General features: G+C 45.4%; 1 non-coding gene across 1 annotated transcript; it reads right to left on the bottom strand.

Moving 5' to 3' along the window:
* Nucleotides 1-17,311: 17,311 nt before the first annotated feature.
* On the bottom strand, nucleotides 17,312-17,383 carry TRNAQ-CUG (transfer RNA glutamine (anticodon CUG)). Its single transcript has one exon. It is a non-coding gene; the product is annotated as a tRNA-Gln (tRNA).
* Nucleotides 17,384-17,612: the final 229 nt, after the last annotated feature.

Genomic DNA, 17,612 nt, shown 5'->3' with positions numbered 1-17,612 from the left:
TCTTAGGAGCTTTGGGGAGAGAAACGCTGGGCCTGAGTCACCTTCCCCTGTTGGTGTGGGGACTTGAGACACCCCATCCTTATGTTGTCCCTCTGGTCCTGGGGCTCCAAACCAGGTGGCTTTTATATCATTCCCCTTTCAGAGTTCTCTTCTGCTTGCTTTTGTGTTATTTATGGATTTACAGTTGTATTTCCTGGGGATGAGCAGGTAGAAATGGGTCTATGCTATGGATGGACTTTAAGAAAATAATTTCCATGCCATCTCCTGGGACCCTGAATCTGGAAGTAATAAGGCAAAGACACAGAGGCTGAGCCCTGATCACCTTGGGAGCGTTAGACATGGAACAGGAGAAGAGAGCTTGTATGATGCTTCCAGACCGGGGTCCTGGGGAGAGCAGGGTCTGTACACAGGGATGAGACTGGCAAGGATTACCTTTGCCTGTTTCATGGTTTAGAATTTTGGTCCAAACTACCCCTGTTATGAGCTTTATAAGCTTTTCATGAAGCAGAACACGTTTAATGAGGGAAAGGAGAGTTCAAGTCTTCCAATTTGTAAAGAAGTTTGAGTTATTCAATATCCTACAAGAACTCTGCAAGCACAGTAATTCAGCAAATACATGTCACGATTTGCAATGAAGTGTCAATCTTGAGAGGTTAAAAAAATTTTCCCAGAGAAAATCCCATGGATAGATTTTAAAAATTAATTTCAAGCCAAAGTTTTTTCTTTTTTAAGGTTCCAACATTATTTTAGATAATATTCTGTGCCATTTAAATGAGATAAGATGGATAAATAAATTCATGTTTGCCTAATATTTCTATTTGAAATCATGCATCAAAAATGTCACAGGGTCCCAAATTCTATGATCTGGAGACATGAAACCAAAAACACTGTTTTCAAAAGTGGAGAGGCCTGGTGAACACACAGCAAGGTGGCATCTGCAAGCCAAGAAGAGTCCTCACCAGATATCAGCCCCTTGACCTTGAACCTGCCAACTTTCAGAACTATAAGAAGTAAACATCTTTTGTTTTTTAAAAAATGTCATTTTCTGTTTCTGGTTGTATACCAAGCAATATAGACAGCACCTCTCAGTTAGCACTTTGTCATCCTTAAATGGACAATTAATTATTTGAAATACAGGCAGTTTTAAGAGTTCAAAGCCAAACATGTTCCAGAAGGTCTAGGTCAGAGGTGCAGTGGTTGACTGACGGATTCGCTGAGAGAATATGAGAAAAACCCAGCCTCCTGGGTCCCATCCCCTGAAACTGAGTCAGTTGGTGAGGCCCCTGAAGGTATGCATTTTTCTGAAGTTCTCGAAGCAATTACATTGATTGGCCGCATCTGCTAATCACAGCTTAACTGAGACACTGGTACATTTCCTAGAAGTGATGGAATCGAGAAAAAAAAAAAAAAAAAAAGGAGGCCCTTACCCAGGATAACACTTTTTTCAGGGAAAGCCAGAGGACAATGGAAATATGAACTTTGGAGTGAGGGCAGCACTACAAAGAGGGAGAATGAAAACCCAGAAGCTGTGGGCGAGCACGTGAGGATTACATACATCATGAGACGACTAGTGTGTAAGAAAATGCACAAAACATCGCTGGGCTATCTGCCTCGGTGAAGATGAGCCCTGGCGAGAACAAGACGGTTTCCTTCAAACATTGAAAGGACTGTTTTGAAGAGGAGTTGGGCTTACACTGCTTTGAATGAGGAGTCTGTGTCTTCAGCAAACTTTCCACGTGATTCTGGGGGAGATGGTCCGAGGACCTGGCTGGGAGAAGCAAGCTGCTGGAGCTCTCCTGGTTATGGGAGAGGTTTGGGTGCTTGGGGATGAATAGAGCTGCTGGGAGAACTTCAGTAAGGAACCAAAGGCGTGGAAAAGGAAGGGATGGAGGGAAGGAAGGAGGGAAGAAAGAAGACAGGGAGAGAAGAAAAGAGGAGGAAGGAAGACAGGAAATAGGGATGGAAGGAAGGAAGCCAGGGATACAGGAAGGAAGGGGAGAGGCAGGGTCACTCTAAGTCCTCAGGGCGGCTTCTGATTCAGTGATGGTTGTCTGCCTCTCTGCACTGAAGCTCAGTCATCTGGAAACAAAGCCAGAAAATGAAACAACGTTGACTTGAAACCAGAAAAGAGAAAGGCAGGCAGAGTGAGGTCAAGGGGTAGAGGGAATTCTGACTGTTCGTGGGAGCAGGTTAAAGTGCAGGGTTTTGGCAAAGGGATTCTAGATTTGGAATGGTTCCCACCCTACTCCAGTACTCTTGCCTGGAAAATCCCATGGATGGAGGAGCCTGGTGGGCTGCAGTCTATGGGGTCGCAAAGAGTCAGACACTGAGCAACTTCACTTTCACTTTTCACTTTCATGCATTGGAGAAGGAAATGGCAACCCACTCCAGTGTTCTTGCCTGGAGAATCCCAGGGATGCGGGAGCCCGGTGGGTTGCCATCTACAGGGTCACATGGAGTTGGACACGACTGAAGCGACTTAGCAGCAGCAGCAGCAGCCACTTTTCACGGCCCGTGGGCTGAGAAGGGAAAACTCTGCCCCCTCTCAACCTCCTGAGCCAGTTGTCTGACTTTTGCATAGGATGATGGCTTCAAACCATTGAGTGGAGTGTGAGAATCAGCAGGAGGGCCTGTTAAAACACAATTGCTCCCCAGTGTTCATCCCAGCACTGTTTATAATAGCCAGGACATGGAAGCAACCTAGATGTCCATCAGTAGACGAATGGATAAGAAAGCTGTGGTACATATACACAATGGAGTATTACTCAGCCATTAAAAAGAATACATTTGAATCAGTTCTAATGAGGTGGATGAAACTGGAGCCTATTATACGGAGCAAAGTAAGCCAGAAAGGAAAACACCAATACAGTATACTAACACATACATATGGAATTTAGAAAGAGGGTAACGATAACCCTGTATGCGAGACAGCAAAAGAGACACAGATGTATAGAACAGTCTTTTGGACTCTGTGGGAGAGGGTGAGGGTGGGATGGTTTGGACAATGGCATTTAAACATGTATATTATCATATGTGAAATGGATCACCAGTCCAGGTTTGATGCATGAGACAGGGTGCTCAGGGCCAGTGCACTGGGATGACCCTGAGGGATGGGACGGGGAAGGAGGTGGCAGGGGGGTTTAGGATGGGGAAGACATGTACACCCCTGGGGGATTCATGTCCATGTATGGCAAAACCAATACAATATTGTAAAGTAATTAGCCTCCAACTAAAAAAAAAATAAATAAACATAACGGAAAAAAAAAAAAAAAAACCACACAAGTACTGAACCCATCCCTAGGGCTTCTCTGGTGGCTCAACGGTAGGGAATCTACCTGCAATACAGGAGATCTGGGTTTGATCCCTAGATTGGGAAGATCCCCTGGAGAAGGTGATGGCAACCCACCCCAGTATTCTTGCCTGGAAAATCTCATGGGCAGAGGAGCCTGGTGGGCCACAGTCCACAGGGTTGCAAAGCGTCAGACATGGCTGAAGTGACTGAACACTCAAGCATCCTTGGAGAAACAGCGACCCAGTAAAAGCCAGGCTTCTGTTAAATTAACAGTCTTGGAGAGAATGAAGGCTTGAGAAACACATCCACCAGAGAGGCTTCTAAAGTGCAGAGTAGATGAGGCTGGGTTACAATGAGCTGCCTCTGGGCAAGATTCCGGGCATCCTTACAGGGCTGGGGGGAGTTGGGTGGAGTCTGGGGTGTTTCCCAGCAGCCGTGGAAGTCTGTATGGGCAGATCACACTTATCCACCACTAGTTACTTACACTTGGCCTCCTTCTGTACGCATCTGACTTTGTCAGTGCCCAGGGCAGTTTATTTCTCTGTGACTGAGAGGGGCTTTGGGTCAGGTCTATATTGGGTGGGATTGGTGTCCTCAGAAAGAATGAACAGTTTTCAGCAGAGGCCTTTAGCAAAGCCTGATGATACGAACACTATATGGTTTTTCTTAAAGCCTCCTGACGTCCTATGGCTTGTAGGGTAGGACCTAGAATCTGTAACATCACATGCAAAGCCTTTCACAAGGTGGCTCTGGAGCGTCTCCTCCAAGAAGAAAGCTCTCCTTCCTTTTCTCAGCTTGGCTCGCAGAGGATGGCTCCTGTTTCCTCGCCTGCACCACACTTTCTCCAGCCTCGAGGCTGCACACGTGTTAGAATGTTTTTCCTCTTGCTTCTTTTTGGCATGTGGGATCTTAGTTTCGCAACCAGGGATTGAAGCTGAACCCCCTGCTTTGGAAGCGCTGAGTCCTACCCCTTGGACCCCAGTGGTCTCCTCTTGCTTTTTGAGCTAACTTGAGCTGATTCTTCTACCATTGCTTCAGTGTCTGTTTGAGGAAAATGCCCCTCACCATTAAACTCGAGCACCTTTACCTTCCTCTTTGACAGCATGCCTCACAGCTCTGATTCCACATTTACTGGAACTTTCCACGTTTTGACCACAACTCTGGAATGGCGGAAGGGTGACCCATTCGTCTGGGTTGCTCCAGGACTCCCCTGGTTTTACAGCTCCAAGTCCTGTATCCTGGGTACCCTCAGCCTCAGGAAAACCAGGGTGGATGATCATCCTCGTTCACACCATTCCCCAGATCTAGGGCTTAGCTCTGTGATGGGAAATTATGCCGTGCTTAAAATATTTGCGTTAAACAGAATTGAATGATGCTTAAAGTGAGTAAAAAGGGAATTATCTTTTACTCTCAATAACCTTATGATCTCAACAAAATATTGCTTTGAGAAGGGGAGAAAGATGGTGAAAACTTACTCAAAATGACTTTTGGGGTGTGATCCCGATCTTTTACCTTGAAAGTCGCAAGATGGATTTAAGACTGAAAATACATGGTCAGAAATGAATAAGACCAGCCTGCTGAGAATGGGGGCCTGCATTCATTATCTCTTCATTCATTCAGCAAACAGAAGTTTTTTCCTGCCTGTCCTCTCCATACCCCCAGCCCTCTACCAGATTCACTAGCAAATACTATTCATTTTCCTGAGAATTTTCAGAAATTGCCTAATCAAATGCAAATACGTTGCCAGGACATTACCTTAAACTCTGTCAGATGCAAATCTGAAGTGGGGAGAGGAGGCTTACATGGAACCCCAGGACAAGGAGGACTCCTAGGGTGGCCTGGGTTAGGCTGTGTGACATCCTGTTTCTATTTCGATGTCCCCTCTTCACTCACATCCCTGGGAACATGAGTGTCTCTCTCAGTAAATGCCTGATCTGTGCTTCTGAAGAAATGAAGGGCTTACAAGGAACAAAATGTCCTGAGTCACTTAAGTAAACAAATCCGGTAAGTCCCCTATAAAATCCTTTGTCATTTTAAACACTCTAGACTGCTTTCAACTGTGGAGGAGTATTTATGAACATGGCATGTTGAAGAGACAGCATCCAGGATTTCCATCTTCCAAACAAGAAAATTGGAAAGCATGTCCTGGTTTCCACTGAGACAGTAAGGGCAAAAGCTATTAGGACACCTCATCTTCTAGAATATTAAAAACACCCTCGCACACTTCTCCAGGTCAGAAGAACAGGGACCCACCCGCTGGAGAACAGCGGTAAGGCAGGGCTTCTCAGACAGGTACGTGGTACCCGAGCCACTGCTCATGAAGACAGAGGTTAAAGTGGAAAGAAGGGAAACAGGAATGTTTCTCTGTGGACCGTGATCCCTACTTACTTCTCAAAGGATGAAACTACTTCAGACTTTGGGGGAAAGCTGGAGACGAGAAGAAGATTTTGAAAAGAGTCTGGAGTGGAAACAGAGAAAGATGCTCCAGAGTGGTTTTCATCCGCTCAGCGCCAATTCCATTCACAGAATAGGAGCATCCTTTTCCTCTACTTCCCTCTGCTCAAACAGTGATGGTGGGGTGACTGGAGTAATCTTCAAAGCCCTCTTGATCCAGCAGCTATCTCAGAGACGTGTATCTGTCACAAGATGAGCTTGTGGGCACAGAGTGAACCACACCAAGCCAAACCCGTCAGTGCCCGTTCTTTCCTGGTTCCCTGTTGCTATGTAACAAATTACCTGGGAATGTCAGTTGTGGAAAACAGCCACCATGTTGTTAGAGTTCACGGGGGCCAGGAATTCTGGTGGGGCTCCGTGGAGGGCTCTCTGTCCCACTGGGCATCAGCTGTAGTCAACTGGTGCTGTGTTCAGCTGCCAGGTGGGCCGGTCTGAGGATCCAGGACAGATGCATCGATGGGAGCAGTTGGCTGAATAACGGCCCCCAAGATATCCGGGTCCTAATCCTTGAGAGCCGTGAATGTCACCTCACATGGTCAAAGGCACTTTGCAGGTGTAATTAAACAGAGAATCATCAGATGGGGAGATTAGCTGGGATTACCTAAGTAAGGCCCTAAATGTAAGCAGAAGTGTCCTCACAAGAGGCGGGGAAGTCTGACTCTAGAATGAGGCTCTGGGAGAAAGGAAGCAGAGTCCCACATGGCTGGATTTGCAGCTGGAGGAAAGGGACCAGGCATCAAGGATTTAGGGGGACACAGCTTTGGAAACAGATCTGCCTTTAGCGCCTCTGGAGGGAGTGAGGTGTTGCCAACATCCTCCTTTTTGTCCAGTTCTGGACTTCTGACCTCCAGAGTGATAAGAAGTACCTGGATTGGTACAGCAGCTGTAGGAAACTCATACACCAGGCATGGTTGGAAGACTGGACTGAACAGATACAAATTAACTGCATGCCTGCCATGGCCTCTCCAGTGAGGGGCTGGTCCCAGGACTCCTTCCATGGCAGCTCAGGGTCTCAGGAGGAGGTTCCCGGAGGTATGCAAGGTTCAGCACAGAGCCTGCCCAGATCTAAGGGGGGCATGCCTGGTGTGGGCAGGATACCCTGCTATGTACGGTAGCCCCATAAATGTCAGGGATTCAGCTCCCATTGATTCACGGTCCTTGGTCTGATGGCCCCTCATCTAGGAAGGCTTCCTGAATGCCAGCCAATGTAGCTGTGTGGTTGTCTGCTAGGAAAATTAAGGGAGGAGGACAAAAGGAGCCAAGAAGACAAGCCAACTGTCTTTTAAGCGTCTTTCTAGAAGCTGTTGGGCTTCCCAGGTGGCTCAGTGGTGAAGAATCCACCTGGCAATGTAGGAGATGCAGGAGACATGGGTTCGATCCCTGGGTCGGGAAGATCCCCTGGAGAAGGAAATGGCAACCTCTCCAGTATTCTTGCCTGGAAAACCCCAAGGACTGTAGCCTGGGGCGGGCTACAGTCCTTGGGGTTGCAGAAGAGTTGGACACGACTGAGCACAGAAGTTGCTGCTCATACCCGGCAAACGATCTATAAGGGAGTGAGTCTTTCCTCTGGGTGAACAGGTGCCTAGGTAAAGCCAGAGCTTCTACTATGAAGAAAGACAGGGAAAACCATTAGTGGCTAGAACTTTGGCATCTGAGGCACACGCCATGCCTAGAAGAGAGATAAAAACATGGGGATCAGAAAAAAAGAATGAGTCTATTTCTGACTGGATTTTAGTATATGATATAAACAAATGTATATCATATACTGGGCTTCCCTGGTGGCTCAGATGGTAAAGAATCTACCTACAATGCAGGGGACCCAGGTTTGATCCCTGGGTCAGGAAGATCCCCTAGAGAAGGATGGCAACCCACTCCAGTATTCTTGCCTGGAGAATCCCATGGACAGAGGAGCCTGGTGGGCTACAGTCTTTGGGGTCATAAAGAGTTGGATACGACTGAGCAATTAACACATAAACAAATTAACATTAGCATGTAATGTTTCCAAAAACACATTAAAATCAATTTCATGACAAGTATCACAAAATGACTTTTCCCTAAAATCTTTTTCTGGTAAAGTTAGGATATATCTTATCTTTCTTCATGTCTTATGTTTGGGCAATGATGGTAATTATTTCATTGAATTTGCTACCTCAAATTTAGCAAGTAGATAACATCCTACTAATATCAGAAGGGTGAGTTATGTTGTTCAAGCTCAGAGCCAGGTTTGAAATCCAGATGGATGTGCCTTCAAAACCTGTGTTCTTAATGTTCCAAAATATTTCATGTTTCCTCAGAATAAGCCAAAACTTTTGGATTTTAGGAAAGAAATAATCTTAATCTGAGGGATTTATCCTATGTCTTCTGGCACTAGAACATTGATTGGTGGTCAGCAGAGGTAATTTCAAGCTGAAGAAGAGAGAGGTGCTGTACTATAAAGAAAGACTGCAATGACATACCGGCCCAGTCAGAATTTTGTGTAACTATCCAGTAATTAGGGCTCCGGAGTCCTTTCAGCAACACAGCAGTAGGTTCTACCTGAATTTGTGTTACAGCCTGGTGAGCAGTGGGCGTAAACAGTGCAAATTGAATTTTCCGTGCTTCTAAGTCCTATAGTAGATTCCTGAATGCAGAGCAGATGGGAAAAATAAATGTGGACCATTTATATCTGTCATAAATTGAAGGGGGAAAAAAATCCCCAAATGGAAACACAGCTTGGCTTCATGTTAGAAGAATGCATTTTTAACAAGATGATACTCCAAGAAATTTGAATAACGAAATGTTATAGGGTGAAACTGGGTAAGTACAATGTTGGAATCCAAGGGTCTCCTAGGAGACAAGAGCTATCCTTCATTACCATTCTAATTTAATCAGATATTCCAGTGGTCAAGCCTTAAATTGAGAGGATGCCTAAAAGCATTTTGCCCCTGGTTTCATGAAGAGTAGACGTGAGTATTGTCATGACAGAAATGTACACATACTGTTTCTATCCAGAGGTTTCCCCACAGTTCCTTCCCAGTGCGATGAAGCAACCCAGAAGAGGTTCCGAGGGAAGCACATCTACGCAGCCTTGATACAGTCTGGCCTGATGGAACGGCTTCTCTTGGCAGCTAGGTGTCCTAGCACCGTCTTAGACATTTGAGTACCTTTGTGGCCAAGAGCCAGCTCTATTCACACAGAAGCTTCAAAACAAGTTCTAGTCTGAGCTGAAAGCAGTGGTGTGGTTTAAAAGATCAAAGCCTCAAACTTGAGGATTCAAGCAGAAGAACAGTGAAATTCAACACTTCCTTCTGCCCCGGAGAAGGCAGTCAGACATACTTGGCTGAGCTGCTGGAAAACTGGAAAACCGTCTGTGGACCGCTGAAATCTGAACACTGAGGGAAATTAACCTCTGAATCCCCTAAAGCCCTAAAGAAATCATCTGTCCCCAAATGGGTGACTTATTCTCATTGGGACCTATTGTCAGGTACAGTCACTCGATATACAAACTACACCTCCGGAATGCTGTGGGGTTTACCTTTAAAATAGATTTGAATACAAATTCCCAAGCTACTACCAGTCAAGAAATCGTTAATTATGTATTGATACTTATTTTGTGTTTCTTGAGCTATGATGGAGTGCTGTTGATGACTTGCTATTAAGGAACAATACTGAGTATATAAGGGGCATTTCTTTATTCCCCCAGTTGTACTAATATATGATTTTATTGACAAATAAAAGTTGCATATATTGAAAGTGTACAATGTGGGAGCCAATGGTGTAAGTTCTGGAGCTGAAAGGTCCAAGAGCCAGGAACAATAAGGGCAGGAGACGATGGATGTCCCAGCTCGAAAAGAGAGAGAGTTTGCGCTTCCTTCATCTTTTTGTTCCAACGAACTAGGTGATGCCCAAGTGGGTAGGGCAGATCTCTTCACTCAGCCCATTGAATCAAATACTCATCTCTTCCAGAAACACCCCACAGGCACACCCAGAAATAATGTTTACCAGCTATCTGGGTCTTCTTTAGCCCAGTCAAGCTGATTCATAAAAGTAACCATCACAGAAAGCACGGAGTAAATTATTCATCTTATTCATCTTATAATTAAACGCTTCTAGCCTTTCACCAACATCTCCCACTTCTCACCCATCTGCCCCCAGCCCTTACTGACCACCATTCTACTCACTGCTTCTCTGAGTTTGACTTTTCTTTTTTTTTTTTTAAGATTCCATATATTAGTAAGATCAAATAGTGTTTGTCTTTCTCTGTGCAGATTATATCATTTAGCATAATGCCCTCCAGGATCATCCATGATGTCAAGATGGTGGGATCTCCTTCGCTTTAAAGACTGAATACTATTCCATTGTATGTATACAAAACCTTTTTTATTCATTATCCCTGGATGGACATTTGGCTACAATGAATCGGTTCAGTTCAGTCATTCAGAGTGTCTGACTCTTTGAGACCCCATGGACTGCAGCACGCCAGGCCTCCCTGTCCATCACCAACTTCTGGAGCCTACTCAAACTTATCAAGTCGGTGATGCCATCCAACCATCTCATCCTCTGTTGTCCCCTTCTCCTTCTGCCTTCAATCTTTCCCAGCATCAGGGTCTTTTCCAAGGAGTCAGTTATTCACATCAGGAAGTATTGGAGTTTCAGTTTCAGACTAATCTCCTTTAGGATGAACTGGTTGGATCTCCTTGCAGTCCAAGGGACTCTCAAGAGTCTTCTTTAGCACCACAGTTCAAAAGCATCAATTCTTCAGCACTCAGCTTTCTTTATAGTCCAACTCTCACATCCATACACGACTATTGGAAAAACCATAGCTTTGACTAGATGGACGTTTGTTGGCAAAGTAATGTCTCTGCTTTTTATATGCTGTCTACCTTGGTCATAATTTTTCTTCCAAGGAGCAAGTGTCTTTTAATTTCTTTTAATGGCTGCAGTCACCATCTGTAGTGATTTTGGAGCCCCCCAAAATAAAGTCTGTCACTGTTTCCACTGTTTGCCCATCTATTTGCCATCAAATGATGGGCCCAGATGCCATGATCTTAGTTTTCTGAATGTTGAGTTTTAAGCCAACTTTTTGACTCTTCTCTTTCACTTTCATCAAGAGGCTTTTTAGTTCTTTGCTTTCTGCCATAAGGGTGGTGTCATCTGCATATCTGAGATTATTGACATTTTACCCCGCAATCTTGATTCCAGCTTGTGCTTCTTCCAGCCCAGCGTTTCTCATGATGTACTCTGCATAGAAGTTAAATAAGCAGGGTGACAATATACAGCCTTGATGTACTCCTTTTCCTGTTTGGAACCAGTCTGTTGTTCTATGTCCAGTTCTAATTATTGCTTCTTGACCTGCATACAGATTTCTCAGGAGGCAGGTCAGGTGGTCTGGTATTCCCATCTCTTGAAAAATTTTCCTGTTTGTTGTGACCCACATAGTCGAAGGCTTTGGCATAGTCAATAAAGCTGAAGTAGATGTTTTTCTGGAACTCTCTTGCTTTCTTGATGATCCAACGGATGTTGGCAGTTTCATCTCTGGTTCCTCTGCCTTTTCTAAATCCAGCTTGAACATCAGGAAGTTCACGGTTCATGTATTGCTGAAGCCTGGCTTGGAGAATTTTGAGCATTATTTTACTAGCATGTAAGATGAGTGCAATTGTGTGGTACTTTGAGCATTCTTTGGCATTGCCTTTCTTTGGGACTGGAATGAAAACTGACCTTTTCCAGTTCTGTAGCCGCTGCTGAGTTTTCCAAATTTGCTGGCATATTGAGTGCAGCACTTTCACAGCATCATCTTTTAGGATTTGAAATAGCTCAACTAGAATTCTATCACTTCTACTAGCTTTATTCATAGTGATGCTTCCTAAGTAAGGCCCACTTGACTTTGCATTCTAGGATGTCTGGCTCTAGGTGAGTAATCACACCATCATGGTTATTTGGGTCATGAAGATCTTTTTTGTTTAGTTCTTCTGTGTATTCTTGCCACCTCTTCTTAATATTTTCTGCTTCTGTTAGGTCCATACAATTTCTGTCCTTTATCGAGCCCATCTTTGCATGAAATGTTCCCTTGGTATCTCTAATTTTCATGAAGAGATTTTTAGTCTTTCCCATTCTATTGTTTTCCTCTATTTCTTCGCATTGATCACTGAGGAATGCTTTCTTATCTCTCCTTGCTATTCTTTGGAACTCTGCATTCAAATGGGTATATCTTTCCTTTTCTCCTTTGCCTTTCACTTCTCTTCTTTTCTCAGCTATTTGTAAGGCCTCCAGACAACCATTTTGCCTTTTTGCATTTCTTTTTCTTGGGGATGGTCTTGATCACTGCCTCCTGTACAATGTTACGAACCTCCATCCATAGTTCTTCAGGTACCCTGTCTATCAGATCTAATCCCTTGAATCCATTTGTCACTTCCACTGTATAATCATAAGGGATTTGATTTAGGTCATACCTGAATGGTCTAGTGGTCTTCCCCACTTTCTTCAATTTAAATCTGAATTTGGCAATAAGGAGTTCATGATTTGAGCCACAGTCAACTCCCAGTCTTGTTTTTGCTGACTGTATAGAGCTTCTCCATCTTTGGCTGCAAAGAATATAATCAATCTGATTTTGGTGTTGACCATCTGGTGATGTCCATGTGTAGAGTCTTCTCTTGTGCTGTTGGAAGAGGGTGTTTGCTATGACCAGTGTCTTCTCTTGGCAAAACTCTATTAGCCTCTGCCCTGCTTCATTCTGTACTCCGAGGCCAAATTTGCCTGTTACTCCAGGTATCTCTTGACTTCCTACTTTTGCATTCTAGTCCCCTATAATGAAAAGGACATCTTTTTTGGGTGTTAGTTCTAGAAGGTCTTGTAGGTCTTCATAGAACCATTTAACTTCAGCGTCTTCAGCATTACTGGTTGGGGCACAGACTTGGATTACTGTGATATTGAATGGTTTGCCTTGGAAATGAACAAAGTTCATTCTGTCCTTTTCGAGGTTGCATCCAAGTACTGCATTTTAGACTCTTTTGTTGACTGAAGGCTGCTCCATTTTCTTCTAAGGGATTCTTGCCCACAGTATTAGATATAATGGTCATCTGAGTTAAATTCACCCATTCCAGTCCATTTCAGTTCGCTGATTCCTAAAATGTCGATGTTCACTCTTGCCATCTCCTATTTGATCACTTCCAATTCACCTTGATTCATGGACCTAACATTCCAGGTTCCTATGCAATATTGCTCTTTACAACATTGGACTTTATTTCCATCACTAGTCACATCCACAACTGGGTATTGTTTTTGCTTTGGCTCCATCTTTTCCTTCTTTCTGGAGTTATTTCTCCACTCTTCTCCAGTAGCATATTGGGCACCTACCGACCTGGGGAGTTCATCTTTCAGTGTCTTATCTTTTTGCCTTTTCATACTATTCATGGGGTTCTCAAGGCAATAATACTGAAGTGGTTTGCCATTCCCTTCTCCAGGGGACCACATTCTGTCAGAACTCTCCACCATGTCCCATCCATCTTGGGTGGCCCCACACGACATGGCTTAGTTTCATTGAGTTAGATAAGGCTGTGGTCCGTGTGATCAGATTGGCTAGTTGTCTGTGATTGTGGTTTTGGTCTGTCTGCCCTTCCATGGATAAGGATAAGAGGCTTATGGAGGCTTTCTAATGGGAGAGACTGACTGAGGGGGAAACTGGGTCTTGTTCTGATGGGTGGGGCCATGCTCAGTAAATCTTCAATCCAATTTTCTGTTGATGGGTGGGGCTGTGAATAGCACTGAATAATACTCAGTAACAACAGTGCAGATGTCTTCAGTATAGTAATTTCATCTCCTTTTGATATATACTCAGAAATGGGATTGCTGGATTGTACGGTAGTTCTGGTAGTTAAGGGCTTCCCTAGTGGCTCAGATGGTAAAGGGTCTGCCTGTAATGCAGAGGACCTGGGTTCGATCCCTGGGTTGGGAAGTTTTCCTGGAGAAGGGAATAGCAACTCACTCCAGTGTTCTTGCCTGGAAAATCCCACGGACGGAAGAGCCTGGCAGGCTATAGTCCGTGGGGTTGCAGAGTCAGACACGGCAGTGACTGTTACTCAGCCTGTCAGGCATATGGTAGTTCTATTCTTAAATTTTAAAAGAAATTCCGTCCTGTTTTCCTTAGTGGCTGTAAAAATTTACATTCCCCACAATAGTGTTAAAGAGCTCATTAGGGAGTGTGTCTTAACCATAGATTCAAGGAAATAGCTTCTCTTTTCATTCTAAGTAAATACTATCACATGTGATCCTCAAGACTGAAGAAGCATAAGCTCTGTGTGTGTGCTCAGATGCTCAGTTTTGTCTGACCCTTTGTAGCCCCACGGACTGTAGTCCACCCGCTCCTCTGTCCATGGAATTCTCCAGGAAAGAATCCCAGAGTGAGTTGCCATTTCCTCCTCCAGGGGATCTTCCCGATGCAGGGATCAAACCTGAGTCTCCTGCATTGGCAGGCAGATTCTTTACCACCGAACCACCTGGGAATTGGAAAAATGTAGTCACCCAGGTGCTCATCAGCTAGTGAAGGAGGGAGACTTCCAGGGAAGGTCAAAGCCGGTGATGTTGGCTTCGGAAGAGCAGTTGTGGCTACATGGTGGTTGACAGAAGGGGTTTAACTGCGGGTTGCATGGGGAAGATATGAGGATCTGAGAGCTGAAAAAAGAGACAGAAGAGAATATATTGAGGAGACAGAGCTGTTGGAGCAAACCCCCTGATAGGGGGTTTCTTCCATGAACATCCTCATCTGCTGAGGCAGCCTCTCCTTTTCCTCTGTCCCTGGGGCTGTGTGCCTAGCTCATTCCCTTCCTTTTATTTGATGGGCCTTCCAAGAGAACTCGGGGGTAACGCTCAGGACCACATCCCAGAGCCTGGGGTTTCATGTTCCGTTTTCTCTCTGCCCCTACGCAGGCCTGAGTCCATTGAGGATCCCACTCGGGAAGCAGGGAGCCGCTCTTGTGCTAAGCACCAGCTCCCTGAGACCTTCTGCCCCCAAGGGGATTGTGCCCCCACGTCTGGAGATGGTTCTGCTGTGCGTGATTGGGCCCCAAGTCTGGAGACGTGTTAAGGAGGCTCCCCCGTAGCAGGTTCTTCCCCGTGTGAGTGGTTTCACAGGGTTGCATGCTCTGTGGGGCTGAAGCAGCAATGAGACCAAAAGATCTAAGGACGCTCTTCTATTTCCTCTTTAAACAACACTTTAATAATAGCAACCTCCCACCCCCAGCCCTTTCTGTCTCTCTGAGTCTTCCTTGAATCAAGGCATGTGGGTTGTAGATGTTTACTGAAAAGCTCAGAGTAACCTCTGGGCAGGTCCTCCTCTTAATCCATGGCGGGTCTGTCTCCCATTATCTCAGCCCTGGCGGCCTTCTGGACAGAGATCTGCCCATGTTGAAGAGGAATTCTGAGAACCATGGAGGGCTTCCCATCCCCAGAAGAATGGAAATGGAGACAGCACATTTTGGACCGAATCTATCCAGGAAAGGTCCATGGGAGGAGTCAAAATAAAAGCACAGGGAACCAGGCCCAATCCCTTTGGCAGGTGAGATCCAGCCTCCTAGACGCGGGACAGTCGTCTGCCTCCTGGGTACTTACTCAGCAACAGGGATGGGGAACAATCAGCCTGAAAGATGGGCGTCTCCAGGGTCTCTGCTCCCTGGGCTGGGTCAGCCTGGAGCTGGAAGTGAGTCTATGCGGCTGCTGAAAAACAGGAATTTGTAATGGAAATGCCGCCAGACCCTTTAACAGGGCCTCGCTGGCCAGAGCTGCGATCATCTAGTAAATAAGGTGAATGGTCTCTGCTTATCTCATTTCACAGCCGAGCTGTGTATTGCCAGATAAATCAAATCAGGGTAAACGGCTTCATCTAATAAACTGGGTCAACACATAATGTATTTGTTCAGGTTCGCACTTTCATTGATTCTCATTTGATTTCAGAAGAGATATTTCAGCTCCTGTTGGAACGTTTTTCGGATGCATACTTCCTTCTGGGAAGGGGAGGCTGAGAGGCCGGGACACAGCTGGGTTTTTCTTTTTTCCCTTTTAAATAAATTAAGTTTTCTGATTCTTGGAAGTTCTGCTTTCCATCTTTATGCTTCAGAGAGGGGGAGGGAGTCATGGTAGGACCGCTGGGGGAGAGAGTGGAGAAGAAGCAGGAAGAAAGAACTCCAAGTCTTCATCTGCATTTCCCAAGAATGTTTTAGTGATGTTTGCTAATGTATCATTCATTAACCATCAGCCACTATGAAAAACATAATCTATCTCGCAAAGTGGACATTATTATCGCATTAAATCATTTCACAATATACCTGAACGGTTCCACATGAGAGGCCTGGCCTGCCCCAGCCCAGATGCCTCCAGGGCAACTCTTCAGCAGTAATGAGATACGGGGTCTGTCTGTGATGAATACGACATTACTCGTGTCAGTGGTTGCGGACGGCACCCAGAATATTTCTTCTTACAGGTTTTTTTTTCTTTTTTCTGTAGCGAAGGAACTCAGGCAAAGCACTATTAACCCAGTAAATGAAGCTCTAAAGATCACAGAGTGTGTCCATTAGGAGACGAGACGGTGACTAATCCAATTTTTCTTGCAGGAAGAGACCCTGATGCTCTGGTACCATCTGGGGACGGCGGGCCCCGCGTCACACACAAGGCTCTGTGCTCAGTCCTTTCTGGCCGTCTTTCTCTGCCTTTGTCTAAGAACAATTATGGCACCGTCCCCTGCTCTCCCTAGGGCTCCTCTTGCCCAGAGCCTCTTTGAAGGTGATTAAAAGAATGTCCGTTGGTAGAAGATCTAGCAAAGAGTGTTGGGTGGGGGAAAGAAGAAAGGGCCCTTGGTAAGTCTTTCCATTTCCCATTCATCAGGACACTTTCTGAGGGTTCAGATATGTTTGGTAGTCAGGCTGGAATCAACAAAAAGGTACCAGGGTTTCCTTACTCTCTGCTCCTGTGAAAACACATCGAACAGTCTTGCTTCTTGGGAAAGAATCCATCATTCTATCTCTCATTAGGGCATCCACTTATTTCTTTTATTCCTTGAAACACTGTTTGCAGGCATAAAAAATTTTTTGTACAATGTTACGTTGGTTTCTGCTGTACAACAACTCGAATCAGCCATATGATACGTATGTCCCTTCCCTCTTGAACCTCCCTTCCCTTCCCCCACCCCAGCCCTCCAGGTCATCACAGGGCCACGGGGCTCCCTGTGTTACGCAGCCAACGTCTCGCCAGCCGTCTAGTCACACGCAATAGTGTGTATATCTTGATGCCTCTTTCTCCGTCTGTCCCCCGCTCTCCCTCCCACTCTGGGTCACAAGTCCATTCTCTACATCTGCGTCTCCATCCCTTCTCTGCAAGTGAAGTGAAGTGAAGTGGCTCAGTCGTGTCCGACTCTTTGCAACCCCGTGGACTGTAGCCCTCCAGGCTCCTCCATCCATGGGATTCTCCAGGCAAGAATACTGGAGTGGGTTGCCATTTCCTTCTCTAGGGGATCTTCCTGACCCAGGGATTGAACCCAGGTCTCCTGCATTGCAGGCAAACGCTTTAACCTCTGAGCCACCAGGGAAGCAAGACCTTGGTCGGTTCCACGGAGACTTGAACTCGGATGGCTGGATTCAGAGTCCAGAGTGCTAACCATTACACCATGGAACCGTGCTCTCTGCAAGTGGGTTCATCATACCATTTTTCTAGATTCCATAAATATGCGGGCATTTGTTTGCAATGTCGGTGGATGAAAACAAGATTCCAGATTCCTTTCACCTAGATAGCCAAGGAGAGGTGTGGGGGGGACTATCTTGAGGACCTCGATGAAAATCTAAGCCAAGTGGAGATGCTTTCCATAACTTCCCTCTAAATCTGTTCCTCTTGCTTCCCTTCAGCA

This window comes from Bos javanicus, chromosome 23, assembly GCF_032452875.1.
Source record: "Bos javanicus breed banteng chromosome 23, ARS-OSU_banteng_1.0, whole genome shotgun sequence".
Lineage (NCBI taxonomy): Eukaryota > Metazoa > Chordata > Mammalia > Artiodactyla > Bovidae > Bos > Bos javanicus.
Note: the sequence above shows the minus strand (reverse complement) of the source record. Positions and strands in the feature narration are given on the sequence as shown.